The sequence below is a fragment of the Lonchura striata genome, chromosome 15, assembly GCF_050655825.1.
Source record: "Lonchura striata isolate lonStrDom1 chromosome 15, ASM5065582v1, whole genome shotgun sequence".
NCBI lineage: Eukaryota > Metazoa > Chordata > Aves > Passeriformes > Estrildidae > Lonchura > Lonchura striata.
This window is the reverse complement of record NC_140717.1, coordinates 10,601,168-10,618,878: the sequence shown is the minus strand read 5'-3', so window position 1 is coordinate 10,618,878 and position 17,711 is coordinate 10,601,168. Positions and strand designations below refer to the sequence as shown.

The 17,711-nt window shown below is 45.3% G+C and overlaps 1 protein-coding gene across 1 annotated transcript in view; it reads right to left on the bottom strand.

Annotated features, from left to right (window-relative positions):
• LOC110478122 (uncharacterized) overlaps positions 1 to 17,711 on the bottom strand; it is a 104,048-nt gene that overhangs the window by 10,660 nt on the left and 75,677 nt on the right. The window lies entirely within an intron of this gene.

Sequence of the window (17,711 nt, the reverse complement as noted above, 5' to 3'; positions counted from 1 at the left end):
TTTAAATCTCGTATCAGCACCTCCTTTCTTCCTGCAGGCCAGGCTGGGGGTGTCTGTGCAGGGCATTTCCCCGGTGGCTGGCAGTGGATTATGCATTCATGGCTGCACAATGCAAACTCCCGTGGCAGAGGAAGCAGAGGTCACAGACTCCTGTGCTGCTGCTCGCCCTGTGCTGGGCTCTCCACTGGAAGGAGGGTTCCAGTCACATCCTCACTCCCTACACGCCCTCCCGGCTGGGTTTCCATCAAAAGCAAGCCCAGGGTCTGAGCCGCCTGCTGTCATCTGGAACAGCTGGAAAAGGAGAAGCAGCACTGGGCTGCTGCAGGGCTGGGGTGTGACAGCTCAGCTGGGGCTGGGAGCAAAGGCAGCTGCTCCTTTGAGCTGGTCTGGAGGTGTTTGTGGGACCAGCTCACCTCGCCAGTGTTCCATCCACTGCAAGCTGGATTCCAGCTCATCCCTGTCCTACATGTACTTAATTACCTCTGAGTAGAAACAACTCCACCAAGAGAGAAAAAGACAACATCTATAAGGTAAAAGAAAGCCCTTATTCTGATTTTTGCAGACTTCTCACACATCCTTTCCCCCCACTTTGAACAGCTACTGTCCTATCAAAGTTCAAAACATCAAAGTTAATAACAGCTATCTACCCAGGAGCTAATCATGTTTCTCACAGCCAGGAGGCAATTTGGGCTCTAACTTCTCTGTTCTGGGATCCATGTCAGCAAACCACTCTTCCCAGGTCATTCCTGGTCCTCTCCCTGTGCTTTGAGATCTCCCTGTATTCTGATCAGTAACAAGGTGCTACGAGGAAATCAGTCATTAAACTCAGGACATCCAAAAGAACCTAGATCCAGTTTAGGATAAGCAGAACTGTTGTAATCTCGGCTGCTTGGGTTTCCATTGCCAGACACACACACCCAGAAATCAAACATTCCTCTGCACTTCAGAGGAGATTGTGACAGAGGAAAAACAGGTCTGTGGGTGTATTTCCCTATCTCCCCTTAAGCCTATTTTCTTGGCATCTCTTAAGAAATCATTGTGCATTATTAAGATATCTCTTAATTAGCATTAACTACATGACACTCCAATTTTTTCATAGGCAAACCAGATCTCTTTACAGCTGCATAATGTCAATAAATATCAGATGAACCTCACATATGTTCAGCTTGGAAAGAAGTGTAGCTTCAATTTGAAGCATCCATCATGCAGAAGGAGATCTGATACAGAAACTCTGCATTGCCATCATCCTCTGGCTGCTCCCTGAATGGGAGTGCAATGTACAGAGCTTCAGCTGAGCAGAGCACCTCCTAGAAAAGGGTATGGAAGCTATTAAAGTTTAAAATGCAATCATGTGCATGGAAGAGAGGTCATTCTTTCATACTGCTTTGAGTTCAAGGAAAAAAGAAAACAGTAAAATACCTCAGCTGATTAGAAGAGGTCAGTGGAAAAGGACTAGAAAATGGGAGAGGTGGGGGAGAGACCCAAAATAACTTAGACTGCAGTGTCGACATGATGCCCAGAACAAGGAGCAGGGCAGCTTGGTCAGGACACACCTCTGGCACATTCCTTACCCTCTCCTGGCCTCAGCTCACCCAGAGAAGCCAGGCCAGGGCAGGGTTACACAGATGTGCACAGGTTTTCTTCAGAACCATCCAGATTTTGAAGTGAAAAATGGAAATACCCAGGCACTGGTCAGGGCTGACCAGGGCAGGGATGCACAGGGACAGGGGGACAGAGTGAGGACACCTCTCCCACCTCCCCACAGCCTGTCCTGTCCCAAGCTGCCCTGCTGGGAGGAAAGGTGAAAATATGCAGGAGACAGAGCTTACCCCTGGGGGACATCATGTGCCCCTCCCCAAACCTGAGGATGGGCAGGGGGTGGAAGGATGAAATTGAACCCCCAGCTGTTCCACGAGGGAGCAGGTCAGAAGAGGCAGCCTGCTGTATTAATAAAACCAGGACAAAGAGTGCCAGAGGTGAGGAGTACCTCACCCATGCCCCATTTCTCCCTTTCTCAGCCTCCACCTCCACAAAACTTCTCCAGAAATATAGGGGTGCTATTTTTTATCAGCAAAACTCCAGAAAAATGAGGGGAAATGGTGAACTGTGCCTCTCCAGCAGCATAAATATCTACATCTATTTTTCATAACATAATTCATTCTTAACTAGGGTCTCCGTCAAGCTCCAATATTGGCTAAGACCTGTGGAAGCAATAACTTATAAATTACTAACAGTAGCTAACAAACAGCTTTTTCAGCATCTGCCATTGCTTGTGACAAAAAGGATATGCAAAGCCCTGGAAATCACAAAGTGTCACCTGAAGAAACATGCCAGGATGAGTTTCCCCATCCATCAGAGTGACCAGCACATCTAACCACAGCTCAGAGCAGAAGAAAACAAATGCTTCCAACAAGCTGCTCTGTATTTGCTCTGGTGACTAACAGCTCGGGGGGAAAAATTTTGCAAGCAATTTATGAGCGGAAAAAAAAGGTAACACTTGAATATTATTCATTACAAATTATTCATGCTCTTTTTCATGCAAGTAGTCTGCCCATTCATCAAAATTTTTGCTCCATCCAGGGCTGGGAAACAAGCTGTTACTCATTTTTATTTTCTTGTATTGCACTCAAGGTATAATATATGAAGAAAGTAATATTCTGCTGGTGCACAGGCAAAGGACAGAATTACAGAGTGAAAACCTGCAGGCAGCAGAGCCATGGGGCTGCAGGCAGCAGTCCTGGAAAGGGACAGCACTGCTGGTGGCAAATCCACAGAGGAAGGTCTGCTGTCAGTGGGGAAAAGCCAGGCTTTGGATTGCACCCCTCCTTCAGCACAGCCTCTGGAGTGGGGTAGTGGAAAACCTGCAGAATCTGCTGTACCCAGCACAGAGGGTCCCAGAAAGGCAGGGAACCTCCTGGAGGGCTGGGACACAGGGCCTGGCCACCAGCACTGCCTGGCTGTGGGAATACAGAGCATCCCTCTGGCTGCCCTGGCTGCTGTGGGACCCTGGCAGGGGTCAGGAACCCCCCTGGACAGAGCCCCCAGAGACACTGGCTGTGATCTCTGTCCATGGAAAAGAGTTTTCAATCTCACAGGTTGAATTACAAGCTCTGAGTGTTTGATAGAAGTAATAATTAAGTGCGGCACGGGTGCAAAAGTAAAATTTTAGGATTCTAGATGAGGGGTCCAAAGGGGACAAGATGGAGGAAATTGGGTGTGTCCTGTCCTTTTTCTCCTTCTTCATGCCCTCCATGTTTCACTGTGGTGTTGGCATTTTTCTGTTGGTTCAGGCTGGGGACACACTGTTCAACGTAGGTGACAGATATTGGCACGTTATTGTAAATCCAGCCCAGGGAGTTTCTGGTATTTAATGTTTGTCACATCCCACTGAGGGCAGAGCCCCACACGCTGCCCTGCAGGACAGAGCTGGGCAGGGCAGCAGAACATGTGAGAGATCAACAGAATAAACAACCTGGAAACCAGCACAGACCAATTATGGCTTCTGCTTTGGCAGAGGGGCAGAAAGACAGAGACTTTCTACAATCTCAGAATCATCAATACCTCAGATTCTGACACCTGGGGACACAGGGCAGTGCCTGATGGGCCGAGCTGCTCCCCCAGCCCTGCTGCACAGCAGGGAGGAGGCAGCACATGCACCTGCACAGGGATTGAGTCATTGCATGTGGCAGGTACCAGACGGGCCTTTGCATGCATAATTATCCAATCTGCATTGCTGATAATTGCCTGGGCGAATCCGGCACGCAGGCGGGTGTTATCCTGGGCTTGTTAGACTGCTGATAGAAAGGGGAAAAAAAAAAAAAAGATAAAAAAGAAGTCAGACTTGCTTATGCATTCCTGTTTTGTTGTTATTCCATCTAATTGATTAAAATGTGAGAGTGAATTTAGCCTTAATGAATGTCAAGGGCTCTCTTGCTGGAAGGAGAGCCAGCTCAGGCTCTGCACACTCGGGGCACGGGGCTGTGCCAAGGCACAGTGCCCCGACTTGCTGAGCTCCAGCCCCACCAGAGCAGGGCACAGGGGTGGGAATGCTGCCCCCCATCCAACCCCTGTGCCTGGCCTGCCCATCCGTGGGGAAGCAGCAGGAAAAGCCAAGCCAGGCTGGCGTGGAGGTGCCAGAAATGCTGTGAGTGTGGTTCTGCTCCTGGAGCACCCACCCGGGCCAGGCAGAGGCAGCAGCTCCTGCTCTGCCCTTGCAGACTGAAGTGTTTACCTCGAGCCCTGCCTTTCTGCAGCAGCTGGAAAGTAGGCTGAAATACAGGAAACATGACATCATTTGCCTTCTCCCAGCACAAGATAGATTAGCTCCTTTGTAAAGGGAAGCAGCGGTGAGAAACACACACCCCCAGCAGTAAATTCCACTATTACAGAGACACATTTATTGGGAGATAACAAAAGAAAGCTGCTTCTGCAGTGACTTTTTGGACAGAAAAGAGAAGACATCTATTTTATTCTTTGAAGTAGATGCTGTGTAGGAAATGGCTAGCTTTTTACAGCTGGCTGTGTTTTCAGCTATAGCTTTCCCCAAACCTGCTCCTGAAGCTATGTGCTATATGAGTCACTCCATCAAATAAAGAGCAATAATAAGTTACTGTGAGCACCAGGCTTTTAGATTTCTCAGTCTTCTCATCTGAAGAATAAAAATTACCCCCTTCCTGACTTCTTAACTTTGTTGGCCAAACTTTAAAGCTGTGGCTGAAAACCAAGCAAAACTACCAAGTAGGCTACTGTAGTGCAACTGGTTTCATATAGTTCAAAGTCAACATTCCTGAGTTCATTTCCCAGCTCTACCATGGGCTGTTCTTTTCCTTTTTTTTTTTATCAAACCTTAATCGAGTCATTTGATGAGTTTTTCCTCTGAAAACAAGCCTGTCCCGAAGGACACCAGGAGGTGCAGGAATTCATACAAGCAAATTGCTTTAAAACATTCTTTGCTTGTACAGAAAGTCAAATAAATAATGAAATTAGTTGCTTATTCCTGAAGAAATTAAAATTTAAGGTAAATGTAGCCCCCTGTGGCTGTTGCATCCAGCATTTTTTTTTAGGATAGAGTGCAAAGCTGGTCAGACCAGGGCCTTTGACAGGTCAGCCTGGGTTAGATGGGTTAATTCTGGGAATATTTCACAGATTTTCTGCAATTAGGCTTTTGTTGCACTGTTTTTCTGCGTTTTCCTATTTCTGATACCAAAATCTCCCTGCCATCAGCCAGCTCCATCCCTGCAGCTCTGCTCCTCAGTGCTGGGATGGCTGGGGACAAGATCATATGTCCCATCAGGGAGTCTGCAGGGAGGACACACAATTTTGGCACTGCTTTGGGTGGGGGGCAGCCTCTTTGTCTGCAGCAGCTGATGTAGCTCCACGCCTTGGACTTCACACCCAAACAGAGAAAGGAAACCACCTCTGTGTGCCTCTGCACACACTGCTAATTCCCACAGAGCTGGGGAACCTGCCAGGAAGGAGTTTTTTTTCAGAGGGCAGATCCTGGCGAGGTCTGATTTCTAGCTGGGAAATGCATTATGCATCTGGTACCTTGGGGAATCCATGGAGAAGGCTGAGAGAGGCTGGCAGCAGGTAGCTATTAAATATATTGCAGCTATTATTACTGTGGAGAAGGCAGGCACCAGAATATCATTGAGGGGGGCTGAAGAGGAGAAATGCAAGCAAAATACAGGCATCACATAGGAAATTACACTGCCTTCAGAGAGTAACTCAGGGAAATGCAAAATGCTGGTAAAAAGAGCTGGAACTGGCAGTTTTTCTGCAAATATTTCCACATTGACCCCTCCACCTGCTCCTCAGGCACCATCAGAGCCCCATTTTGCACTACAGTGGAATGGTTAAACCCAGCAGAAATGCAGCAAAAGTAAAGGTTATGTGCTCAGTGTGAGATCCTGCAGCCAAAAGAGCTCATTGACTCCAGGGGCCCCTGGGTCAGGGATTCACTTGTACAGATTTGGTTGGAGCTATTCTGGGAAGGATGTTGGCTTGTTCTCCTGCCCTACCTGTGCAGCCAGGTGTTTTGGGAATACCAGGCACCACGATACCCTGTGAACACTGGTTCTCAGAGGTCAAGTTGCCATGTTCCCAAGGGCTCTGTGCTTTGGAGGAGATGGTCTGGAGGCAGGAGCAGGCAAAGTGCAGGGCTCTCCTTCATTTCCTGGTTTCGGCAGCATTGCTTCCTTAGAAATAAGAATTAAGGATATTTGAACCATTTCAGAATTAAAGACTACACCCAAAGCCCAGTGAGGAGGAAGGAGAGATTCCTAGCGAGCCTGAGAATCAGCCCACAGAGCATGTTGCTCTCCTGATTTATTGGAGACTGAAGCTCACCCTCCCATGGGATCCCCAGCAAAGAACAAATGAAATTAAGGCTGCTGCCTTTGGAAATCAGATTTCAAGACAATTAACTGCTGCAAAGAGCTTGCTGTTCACATCACAGCCCCTAAAACTGCAAAATTCTGCCTTTTATTCCTCAGAGGTCCTGCAGTAGTTCATAGTTCTGTTAATACAAATAACTCTTTCCACCCATAAATACCCCTCTAGCTTTCACCTCTCATCTTTTTCTGTTAGTGTCCTAGATCAGCTACCAGGAAAGCAATCTTATCATTCCTTGTAAAGATTGTCATAGGAAAGTAGATACCACATGATCTAAACGCTGTACTGATGGGAAGTAAATCACTGTATTCTCACTTAAAATGTGATGGCATTCAGGGCTCACGTCCAAATCTGGATCTCTCTGTGCATGGGGTGATGCAGACTTCCAGCAGATAACCCCTATACAAAAGGCAGAAGGAATTGGAATAAAGGTGTGTTGAAAGCGCCCCTTTTATTCCACTTTGTTGAAAGAAGAAGAACTTTAGACATGTTCCCACTCCTTTCTTCTAAGGAAATCAATGGGGCTATTGTCACCATTTTCAAAAGAAGCAAGATCAGGCCTTTCACTGAACACACCAAAACAGAAAGGAATACACTTTCCCTTCCCTGGAATACTGCTGCTGTTTGGTCAGCCTCCCTGCCCTGCACAGACAGGTAATGCTGTGCCAGCTGCAGCACGCTGGGTCATCACAAAAGCCAATTACACTGAGAAAATTCAGTGTATGGGATTTTCCAGCAGCCAGGCCCAGCTCAGATGGTCAAATCTTTCTGGATGGCAGAGCTGAGGATAAACATTTGCCACCCACCTCCCTCCTGCTAGGGACAAGCAGGGAGATGGATGCTAAGTTCTTCCCATGCTTTTCTCTCTCAGAACTACTTCCTAGGGAATTCCAAAACAAAGCTGCTTTTATTCCAAGCTAGACTAGAAGTTTCCCAGAGGAAATGTCATTTATGCTGGAGTGCATGCCAGGCTGCAGTGAGGCCCAGCCCTCAGCAGTGGAAATCCAGTTCTTCTTTGGATTCTGTGCTAATGGCCAAGGAGAGCACAGCTCCAACCAGCCCTGCACTGATGTCAGCCTTGTCCTGACCACCCTGCAGCCCCCTCACCAGCAGCTTTCCCAGCACACCCCTTCCTCAGCATCCCACTGTGCTCAGCAACACAAATTAAACATTTTTTCATCAGGCTGGGCTGCGTTTGTGGGCAGGCCAGGGCTTGTGAAGGCAGCACCTCCCTGCCTGCAGGGTATCTGGTGTTACCTGTGGCTTGTCAAACCACTTGGGGATTTGATCGTCCCTCCAACTTCCTTTGAAAAACGCAGCCCCAAGGTTTCTCCTTCCCTAGCTCACACAGAGGGAAATTTGGGAGAGCACCTGAGGCAGTCAGGTTTACCTCTGCAGGGGTTTCAGGACTTACCCAGTCTGTACAACCTCTTCTCTACTGCAAGGGGAGGAGTGAAGTTCCACGTGGTCAAGTCCTATTCCCCCTTTATCTTTTAATTTCCAGCCCTGCAAACAAGTACATCTGCCAGGCTGCATGTAAACAGAGTAATGGGTTCTCTGGCCAGCAGGAAGGTATGACTCATTAATTGCTTTACACCACACTATAGAAATCCATCAGCATCTGCTATGCCCAATCTCCTTGTAGGAAAGACAAATTTGGACTTCATTTCTCAAAAGAAGTTTCTGTGTGCTCTGCTACTGTTTGCTATGCAAATTTTGGTGTTAATTGCACCAAAATGAGAAACATATTACTTAAATCAGTGCACTCCTCAGATGGGCATCAGTGTGTGTGTGTGATATTCTGCCAGATGTTATTTTATTACTGCAGTTTAATACCTAACCATCTGTTTCCTTCTTATTTTGTCATGGTTTGTATTCTCCCTGGGACCTCTATTCTGTGAGGCTGGCTTTTATCATCTGCATTATGTATTAGTGTGGCCAGGGCTAAAGGATGGCAGTATCCAGAGCTTGGGATTTGAGCGGAGAAGCAAATGAGCAGCAGATCATTAAAGGAAGAGAACAGAACTGATACTCCAGTTGGATCAAAGAACAAAGTTGATAACAAAAAGATAAAATCAGCATTGAATGCTCAGGGATTAGCTATAGTGATCCCAACTCAGACAGAGTGTGCTATGCTCTGGCAAACACCTTGCAATTTGCATCACCTTGTAGCTTAAAAATACCTATAATATTTTAAAGCCTAGGAGGGATGGACTGGAAAAAAATTTATTTTATGCACTTATTTGAAATTGCCTTTTTCTGCTCCTTTCTCTTTCCAGGCTGCTCAGTGCTGCAAATGCCCAAACATAGACTAAAAGAAGAGACAGCAGCAGGGATTTTAGCTCAATTTCCCCCTTGCTTGTGCCATGTTAGCAGTTTGAGCCTGGCACCTTGGGAGCACTGAGGTGCAGCACAGCAGCTGCACAGCTGCTCACACTGTGCTTGCATGAGGGCAAGTGAGAACAGGAGGCAGTGGAAAATGCAAGAGAAATTATCAAGACAAACCCTTCCATATTGCAAGAGGACAGTACTGCTAACAAAAACTAGGAGAAGGAAAAGCCCTGTTGAACATGGATGTTCTCAGGGGTTGCCCAAACACAACGATCAACAACAGGAATTACAGGATGTTTGCCTTGGACACACACATTCCTACCTGCACTCCTTCAATCCCACTTCATAAAACAAGTTCTTCATTGGCAGAAAAGAGTGTAAATGCACCATCTCATAGCCACCCTGCAGAGGTTTTTATCAAACCTCATTTTTGTCAAACAGGGCCATGTTTCACTGCTCTTGATATTGGCTCTGAATATTTCCCTGATACGGCTTAGGATTGCATAAGTCCATAAGTCCAGGGAAGGGAAGATGTTGAGCCAAACAGCCACAGGGGCATAAAAATGAAAGCAGCAGTCAGATGGAGAATCTCATTCTTATTTCTCATCCATTTTTTAAAACAACTAGAGAAAGTTTATAATTTTTCTCATCATTTACATCTTGTGGAGATGTTTTTAAGGGTTTAATGGACCACCAAAATCCAGGAGCCCACCCTTCCCAGGTTCAATTGAGGTCTTTGAGGCAGTTTAACATTCCTGCTCTAGAGAGAAAATGAGATGATTCAGATAATTCATTTTATGAACACATAAAGCAAAATTTTCAATAGTTCTGTGTAGTTTTCAATTTTATTGTCTAGCAAGAGATAATGGATAAAAACAACCTGACCTTTTTGCAAGTAAAATTCCACTGGCCACACATAAAATTAACCAGCACTTCAGAGCTTCGAAGCATCATACAAATGATGTTGGTATGTGTTGGTAATTTAGTGTTGGTAATTTTCCAGTACACTGGAGAGCAAAGAGTGCAGCATTTATGGGAAGCATTGGGACCACAAGGTATAAATCTCACTGGTTTGGGGACTGTACTACACCAGGGTCATGTCCTTGCCATGCAATCCCAGTTTGCCCAGTGGTCCTATAACTGTTGTGAATAATGTCCTGTAAGGCCATAAAACAAAACCAGTTGTGTAACAGTAACCCATATCTGGCTCCCTTTCAGTTAAGAACAAAATTAACTTTCAATTGATTAGGAATTAAAAGCATAGCAGGGAATATAACCCAAATGCACTGCTCGACGGGCAACAGACCTGAGCACCAGAAGCTCCTGCCTCCAACCTTTAAAGCTATTAACCCTGGCATGAATTTTTATTTAGTGTTAATTAGGGGACTGGCAGCAAAAATCAATTAATTAATTACATCTCAGATCCACTGGAAAGCATAATGGAAATCAAAGAGAGGTTGTTCTGCCTCCATGGAGGAAAGGCTGCTGCACAGCCCTTGGTGATGGCACTCCCTGCTTCTTTTACTGTAAAGAAACAAGTGTTAAAAACAGAATTTAAAAAAAAATGGGCAAGATCATTTTCCTTAGTTGGAAATGCCAAATACCTCCTTGACTTGGCCCATCTGTCAAGGGCTGCTGCTTTCAGCTTTGCTTCTGGAACTCTCTAACCCTGGGGATTTCTTGCACCAGTCCCACAAAGTTCACCCTCCCCCTGCCTGCTTCCAGAGCACCATCCACACCCTGCCCTCAAGTCCAGGTTATGGGACCAGTGGAGAAGGTCCAGAAAGTCCCCAAGGGAGATGTTTCTGCAGGACTCAGAAGGAGCCACACCCCTCACAAGAACACACACATTTGGCTATTTCATCTATTTCAACAAAATTATGTGTGAGGTTTGGTTTGCTTAGGTTTTGAATGCCCAAGGTGCAATTAGCTAACTAACATGGCTGGCAGTGATTAGCGGGTGCTAATTACAATAGAATTCCTGTCAAATTACACGGTGCATAAGTACAGCCTGACAAACTAGTTCAATTTTTAGGGAAGAGGGGGTGAGTGGAAGGGCTGGCAGTGCCGGCAGGCGTCTCCACCATTAACACAACCCTCATCCTGCACAGTGTTTCAGGCAGCCAGCTACCACAGGGGGATTTTAATTTGGGTAAGATAATGACATTTGTCTCTTAAGACTTCAAGAGATAAAAACCAAGAGGTGAGCAAGCGTGTGTGTTTGTGGTGTGCATCGAGAGCTGCCCAGAGCACAAAACTGCTGCTGTGGAAGCATGAAAAACTTGAATTTCATTACAGGGATGCTTGAGAGCAGCTGGTTAGGAAGGTCCTGAGTGTCCTAATTGGAACTGTTCTGATGGGGTTGGTGAGAGAAGGGCTGTGTCCTTGCCAGCCCAGGAAGGGGCTGGTGCCAGAGCCCTTTGCTCCAGGAGAAGCAGGCAGAGGGAAGCAGCTCCACCAGCCTCTGCCGACACTGCTCAGCCCATTTATCAGTGCCACCACAGAGAATAAATATTTATAAGTGGTGTGTCAGGTCTAATGTGATAAATTATCTCCAGTCATCACAGAGATGGTTTAAGATGTGTTAAGCCAGTTTTAAACATTTAGCTAAGAGAATGTCTGAGAGGGGACTTGAAGGAGGAAGTACAAGAAAAAGTCCCCACATGTGCCAAAAAGAGGACAAAACATTTACCTGTTTGACTTTGTACCATACACATGGCCCTGGGTTTGTGAAGTGCAAGTAACCTGTCGAAGTACATTAAAACTCTCTTGACTTACCCCAGTTTATTGTAAATATTACAGCAAATCCATTGTAAACAGCAGCAAGAGGCTTTTGGGAACCCATTAATCAAAATAAACTGCTCTGGAAAATGCCTCTGCTCAGCTTGTTTAACTAGTGCTGCAGCTCCATACTGCATAGCTGATTTCAAAATATACAATTTATTGCCTTGGATGTCTTTGCTCAGAGCTAGAACTAAATTCCTCTGGGTACTTTAACATACAGTTAATCAAAGCACAATGCCACCCCTATCATATTTACAATCTGGCAGGCAATTAGTCAATAATAAATAAAATGCATTGGAAAGACAAATGATATTACTGTGTATGTATCAATGGGCTTATAGGCTCAAAAGATTTATCAGTACCACCGGAGAGAATAAATATTTATAAATGGATGTGTCACTCATAAAGTGATAAACTATCTCCAGTCATCACATGAAGAATGCATATTTTCAAGTTGACATACTTTATTATCTACCTAATCATTTTTCAAAAGGTGTTTTTCAACTTTATTAGCCGTACTTAACAACTGGAGGAACTTATTATCATCATCACTGAATTGAGGTTGTGCAGCAAAGCCCCACTCAGGTTTCCACTGCAGGTTGTACAGAGAGAATAACAGATTCCTTTTCTACTTTGGCCCCAGACTACTGGAAGACCTTCAAACCCTATTTTTATGAGTAGAACCACTTTAAAAAGATTAAAACCCATAACCTACCCCCAAATAAAAATTTCAACATTCACAATGTTTAAATTTCAAATGCCACTGACACACAGATACAGAAAACCCATTGGGACTCAAACATTTTGATTAGTTCTACCACAGTTCCCTGCTGGGAGGGAGCAGGGTTTGAAACATCAGTACAAAAAAGTATTTTCCTTACAATTCTTTTCTCACCATCTCAAAAAATAGGAGCCCTGTTTATACCCAATCCTGACAATCTAAATGAGTGACTTACAGTGTCCAAACTAAGGATGTGTTTTAAAACCCACTGATTTTTTTGTGTAAATATTTAAATAAGAGTACTTTTTAGGAAAGTAGCTTGTGTTAGCAAAAGTGTGAATGGAGTTGTATTTGCATAAAATTTAAGCCAATATAACTGCATCCACACACAGAAATGTTCACAGCAATCACACAGAAACCCAGTAATTCTTTTCTGCTTACATCCTCACCAACAGATCATTAGTTAATGATTAACTCAGCCATATTTATTTATAGAACTTCGATTTCCATCTTATTAGATGGTATTTTATTGACTGAAAGGCTGGAGTGGTTACATTCTCACTTATCCACGCAACCATTTTAGGGCCATTAATAACCCAATAACAAAGCTTTCCTTCAGAACTAGAAATACCAGGAGTTTGTCCTTGCAGGAGTCCAGCCAGACACCACATGCTGCGAGGACAGATGTTTGCATGGCTGCTGCACCTCTGGGTTTCCCTGCCCCGGGGGATGGAGCTGTACTTGGCTTGCAGATGGAAGCTTGTGAGTAAGCAAAGGAAACTGGATATCCCCACATTTGCAAATCCACCATGCCAGTTAGACCTGATAAAATTTTAAATGCTCCCTTGAATGAAGTTTTTTAAATGCTGCTGTTGTTATCCCACTCATTTTACATCGGAGTTTGGCAGCGGATGCCATTAGTGAACATTCAGTGTCAACAGTGTCATGATGTTGCTCTTAGAGATGTGTCAAGTACCGTAGCATGATCTTGTTGCATTTAAAATTAACCACAGCAGTGAGACTGTGCCAATTTCTTGCATTAGATCCAGAATGAAGCCAGCAAACGTGTCAGGTGCACAGAGCGTGCTTCAAGAATAAACAAGCAACAAAGGAAAACTCCTTTCTTCTGCTGCTTTTTTTCTTTCCAGCACATCTTGTCACACAAATTAATTGTGAGGGAAAAGCCTTTCTTCTGCTCTGCTGTGCTGAGCAGCCTGCCTGTGCAAGGGGAGAGGAGAGGTGGTTGCCAGCCAAGGGCCCCAGAGCCCTGGGAATCCTGTAAGGCAGCCACTTACAGCCTGGGCTTAACTTGCTTCTCATTCAATATTCTTCCCAGAATCTTTGGAGGCAAGACAAGAATTTAGATAAACCACACAGATCTAGTTCCCTAGAATAAGAAAAAAACCCCTTTATTTTAGAAGTGTGGTGCCCAGGCCACGTTAGTTAGCAGATCTGACTAAATGTGCTTTTTTCCCCTGACATAGTCACATAGTTTCTCTCTGCAAGTCGTTTCTCTGTCTAAATCTTCAGTTTCTTGGAAACCACATGACTGATGGTCCTGACTGCTCAAGCTTGAGATAATCTATTGCACTTCAGCTGCAGAGTTGCCCACTCAGCGTTATACACGGCTCTGGTTTGCACCACTTGTTTTATGAGGTATAACACCAGCTTTATATGCTTTGTAGCTCAAAGGCTGACAATTTTTTTTTTCCTCTATGATTCAGACCAGAGGAAAGAAATGCATTTGTTGAAGTGAGAAATTCTCACATTAAACCACTTTAACCTTGCTTATTCACATGAGAAGATTTAGGATGGAGTCCCTGTAGTGTGTGTGCAGAACCAGGGTTGAGGCAGAGACCGGACATGTCAAACACCAAGATCAGTTTGCTCAGGGTCACCTGGGGCTGGCAGCAGGACTTGTGTGTGACCCAGGGACTTTGGCAAGTCCAGTCACCTTCAAAGCTTCTGAACAAACCAACTCTGTTCCTGTTTCATAGCAGAGTGATGGAGACCTTGCCTTCCTGATAGTGCTTCTTGCACAACTGGGTGCAAGAAACTGGCAAAGCTGCTGGAGCCAGGTCAGCTCAGTCCTAAGGCCCAGCCCAAAGTCCTGCCAGCTCCTATGAGTGCAAGGCAGAGCTCACACCCAGGTAAACCCTGCTGCTTTCATCCTGGGCACAAGGCCAGGTTCTCCGTGTCAGATGGGCACTGGTGGCAGTGGGCTCCACATCCCAGGGAATGCTCACACATTCCTCCTGAGTGAGCAATCCCAGCCTTGCTTTATTTGGCTGGGATGAGGCTCAGTTGCTGTCTGACCCAGTGGAGATGTTTCCTAGGGATGAGAATTTTTTCGAGAGCTTGCAATAAAGCAAACTGCTGGAGGCAAAATAACAAAACTGGGAGGATGAGCTCTTCCAGTGGGTCAGCTGAAGCTAATGCTTTGAAAATAGCAATCTTTCATCCAACTGCATCTCACCAAAACATTTCCAAGACAGATATCAAGCGACCTGCAACAAATCACCCAGGAACTTAGGTTAGAGCTGAAATTCCAAGAAAATCTGAGCTCAGGGAATAGTGGCTGAGCTCATATGTGGGAGAGTTGACTTATGCTGTGAAAGGTTATTCTGGTGTTCTGTAACAGGGCGGGGAATGATCTTTAAAGTTAGAGATTTCTCAGCTGAGGGTGGCTGTTGAATAAGCCAACAGCAAGGCTCAGAAGGACATTTGAAGGAGCTGACTCCTTGCAGCAGTGTGCCATGCAACTGGCATTTTATTTCTAGCAGTTGAGCAAAATTACAAACAGCTGGTGGATTTTTGGAACATTTTAAAACATTTCTTTCAAGGTACGTTATTGCTTCCTTAAAAATAAACACACATGCCACACATTCCTCCTTTTGCAGATACAGTGAACGTGTGTTCCAAGCACCGTCTATTAGCTGTGCTACAAAACCCCTGTGCTACAGTGGTGGGACTTGATTTTAATTCTTCTTTTTTTTTTCCCCTGAAGCCTGGTAGTCCCCCTATACCAGGTGAAAAAGTGCACATGGTAAAGGAGGAGAGGGTGATGACAGAAGAGTTGTGTTATTATTGTTCTCTCCCTCCTGGGGCATAACCCCTCAGCAGAGCATCCCAACTCAGCAGGGAACCAAGAGGGGGTTTCTAAAAGGTGACTGGAAAACCTGATTACTTTATGCATGAGGGACTTGTTTCAAACGCTGCTGTGAGGACTCCCCAGAGGTCCTAAAAGCTAAGGATGGATTGTAAAAACTGTATTCTCGCACGTGGAGGGAGGGACTGATGACTGCTCTAGTCAATTCCCTATAGCAAAAGTCAGGAATAGAAAGGAAAAAATTAAAATCTCAGCTCACAAATTGTCTCCCTGCATGAATATTTTGCCTCCAGTTAACACTTACTGCTGCCTGCCCCCAAATCCTTCCTGTGCCTCCCTTCACTTGTCACTGCTGAGAACACAAACATCCTCTCCAGCACACAAGGTCATCTCCATCCTGCAAGCCAGGCCCCGCTGTGCTCACCCTCCCCTTGCTCTGCACTGGCACCAGGCTGCATCTTTGCCTCCACCACTTCCAGTGCAGTGGGAGGCAGCTGGAAAGAAGCACAGACAAGGTGAGGCGACCCTGCAAGGCGAAGGGCACGGAGTCAACAGCACCCAGCTGCTGGGAGTGCTGAGAGCAGCGGGGGATGCGGCGCTGTGCTCCGTGCATTTGAACACAGGCTCTAATTGAATTCATTATGAGAACCACATCCCCACATCATCAACACCATACGGTATTTTGCAGCTGTGGTCGTAACTCAGCTTCATCAAAAGCCTGCAGTGGCGAGGAATGAGCAATTGCAGCGGTGTGTCACTTTGTCACAGGCTCTTGGGCAGGGTGTGGGTAACAGGCAAGTGAGTGCAAAGTCAAGAGGAAAGTGGGGGACTTTGGTTTTCTTAATTTTCATGGCAGTTTTGAAATATCAGAAGCAGAGACTCCTTTGCATATGGACACATTTAAAAAAAATTAGTGAATGACAATGAAGTGCAAGGGCAGTTGCTGTGGATGTACCTGTGGGCTGTGCTACATCAGTGACACTTCCCAGGCTGAGCATTTCCAGGGTTTGCTGTTGTCACAAGGCTGTACCACATTCAGTCCCACTTGTCTTCCCTCTTCCCCATCCTTTTCTCTGCTCCCAGAAAACAACAATATGCAGCGTGAGAGACATGTTGGAAACCAGGAGTGAGTCCTGACAGTCCATGTGCTTTAGCAGCTGTTACCTTGGGATAATGAGGTCAATCCTTTCCAAAGTGAACTTCACAAAATCACTGTTCTGTCTGGAGTGACACATAAGGACGTCACAGCAGACCTCCTACAGACTTGGCACAACATGTGACACATTTCCACAGCCTTCAGTCATCTAAAGCCTCACAGAGTTCTCCTGCATCCATGTGCCCAGGCAAGGATATTCCAGGGGATTTGGGGGGCTGTTCCCCCACTCACAGGGATAAGCATGTGAGGGGCAGGTGGGTGGATGTTAGAGGATGCTTTAGAGGGCAATGACAACACTTTCTCTTTTCCATTGTACAGCAGCTAAACACTGGTTTTAACTTGAAAATGAATATTTGGTATTTCCCCCTTTCAGTCTCTAGAGACCTCCCCTGCACGATGCACTTGGGCACACTTGCACACACTCATCCATCTAAAATAACTCCTGCTTGATCCACACCATTTAAAAAGCCTCACAGGCAGTGGCCAGGACTCCTTTCTTTCTTTGTCCTATGATAAAACTCTGTTCAGCAAGCCAAAGGACAAAACCCCTGGAATTTCATCTTGGCTGATCATCCCTCTTTCTTCTCCCTGTCTCAGAAGTGCAGTTGCTTCCAGCAGCTCTGCTGCCTTGCCTTAGGAGTGGGTCTCTTTAGGAGGAAACTGCAGTTCCCTTAAATTAGGAGGGGGTAGAACTGAAAAAAATTTGGAGGTTTGACAGGGCTTAGATCTGAAGCTTTAGTATGAATCTCTCTAAAGACTGAGAAAAGGAAATTTCACAGAATGGGTGTTAAAAAAAAGAAAAAAATCTGTAATCAGTCTAATTTGATAACCAATTTGTCACAGCTATGCTCTCACCCTTGCTTTTGAAATGAATGTTGTTTGGAGACAAATGTCAGCAAGCCAGGCTGGAGTGTGAAATCCATCACAAGCACAGCCACCAGATGTGTTGGCTTTATGAACTTCGGATTTCCTGAACCTCTTGGTTTAAAAGCATCTGTCTCTATTACTTGAGATCAGGAGTGGTGAATTCAGCAGCTAACAATCAGGTTGAAGATGTTTATTGAGAAGTTTCTTATTTCTTGAGAAGTTTCATCAGATTAGGTTATTCATCATGGAATACATGCTCCATTCAAACAATTTGAAACCTTCCAACAATTATTTGATTCCAGACTCACTACCTGGATGCAAAATACTCTAATATAGTTATCATTTCCAGG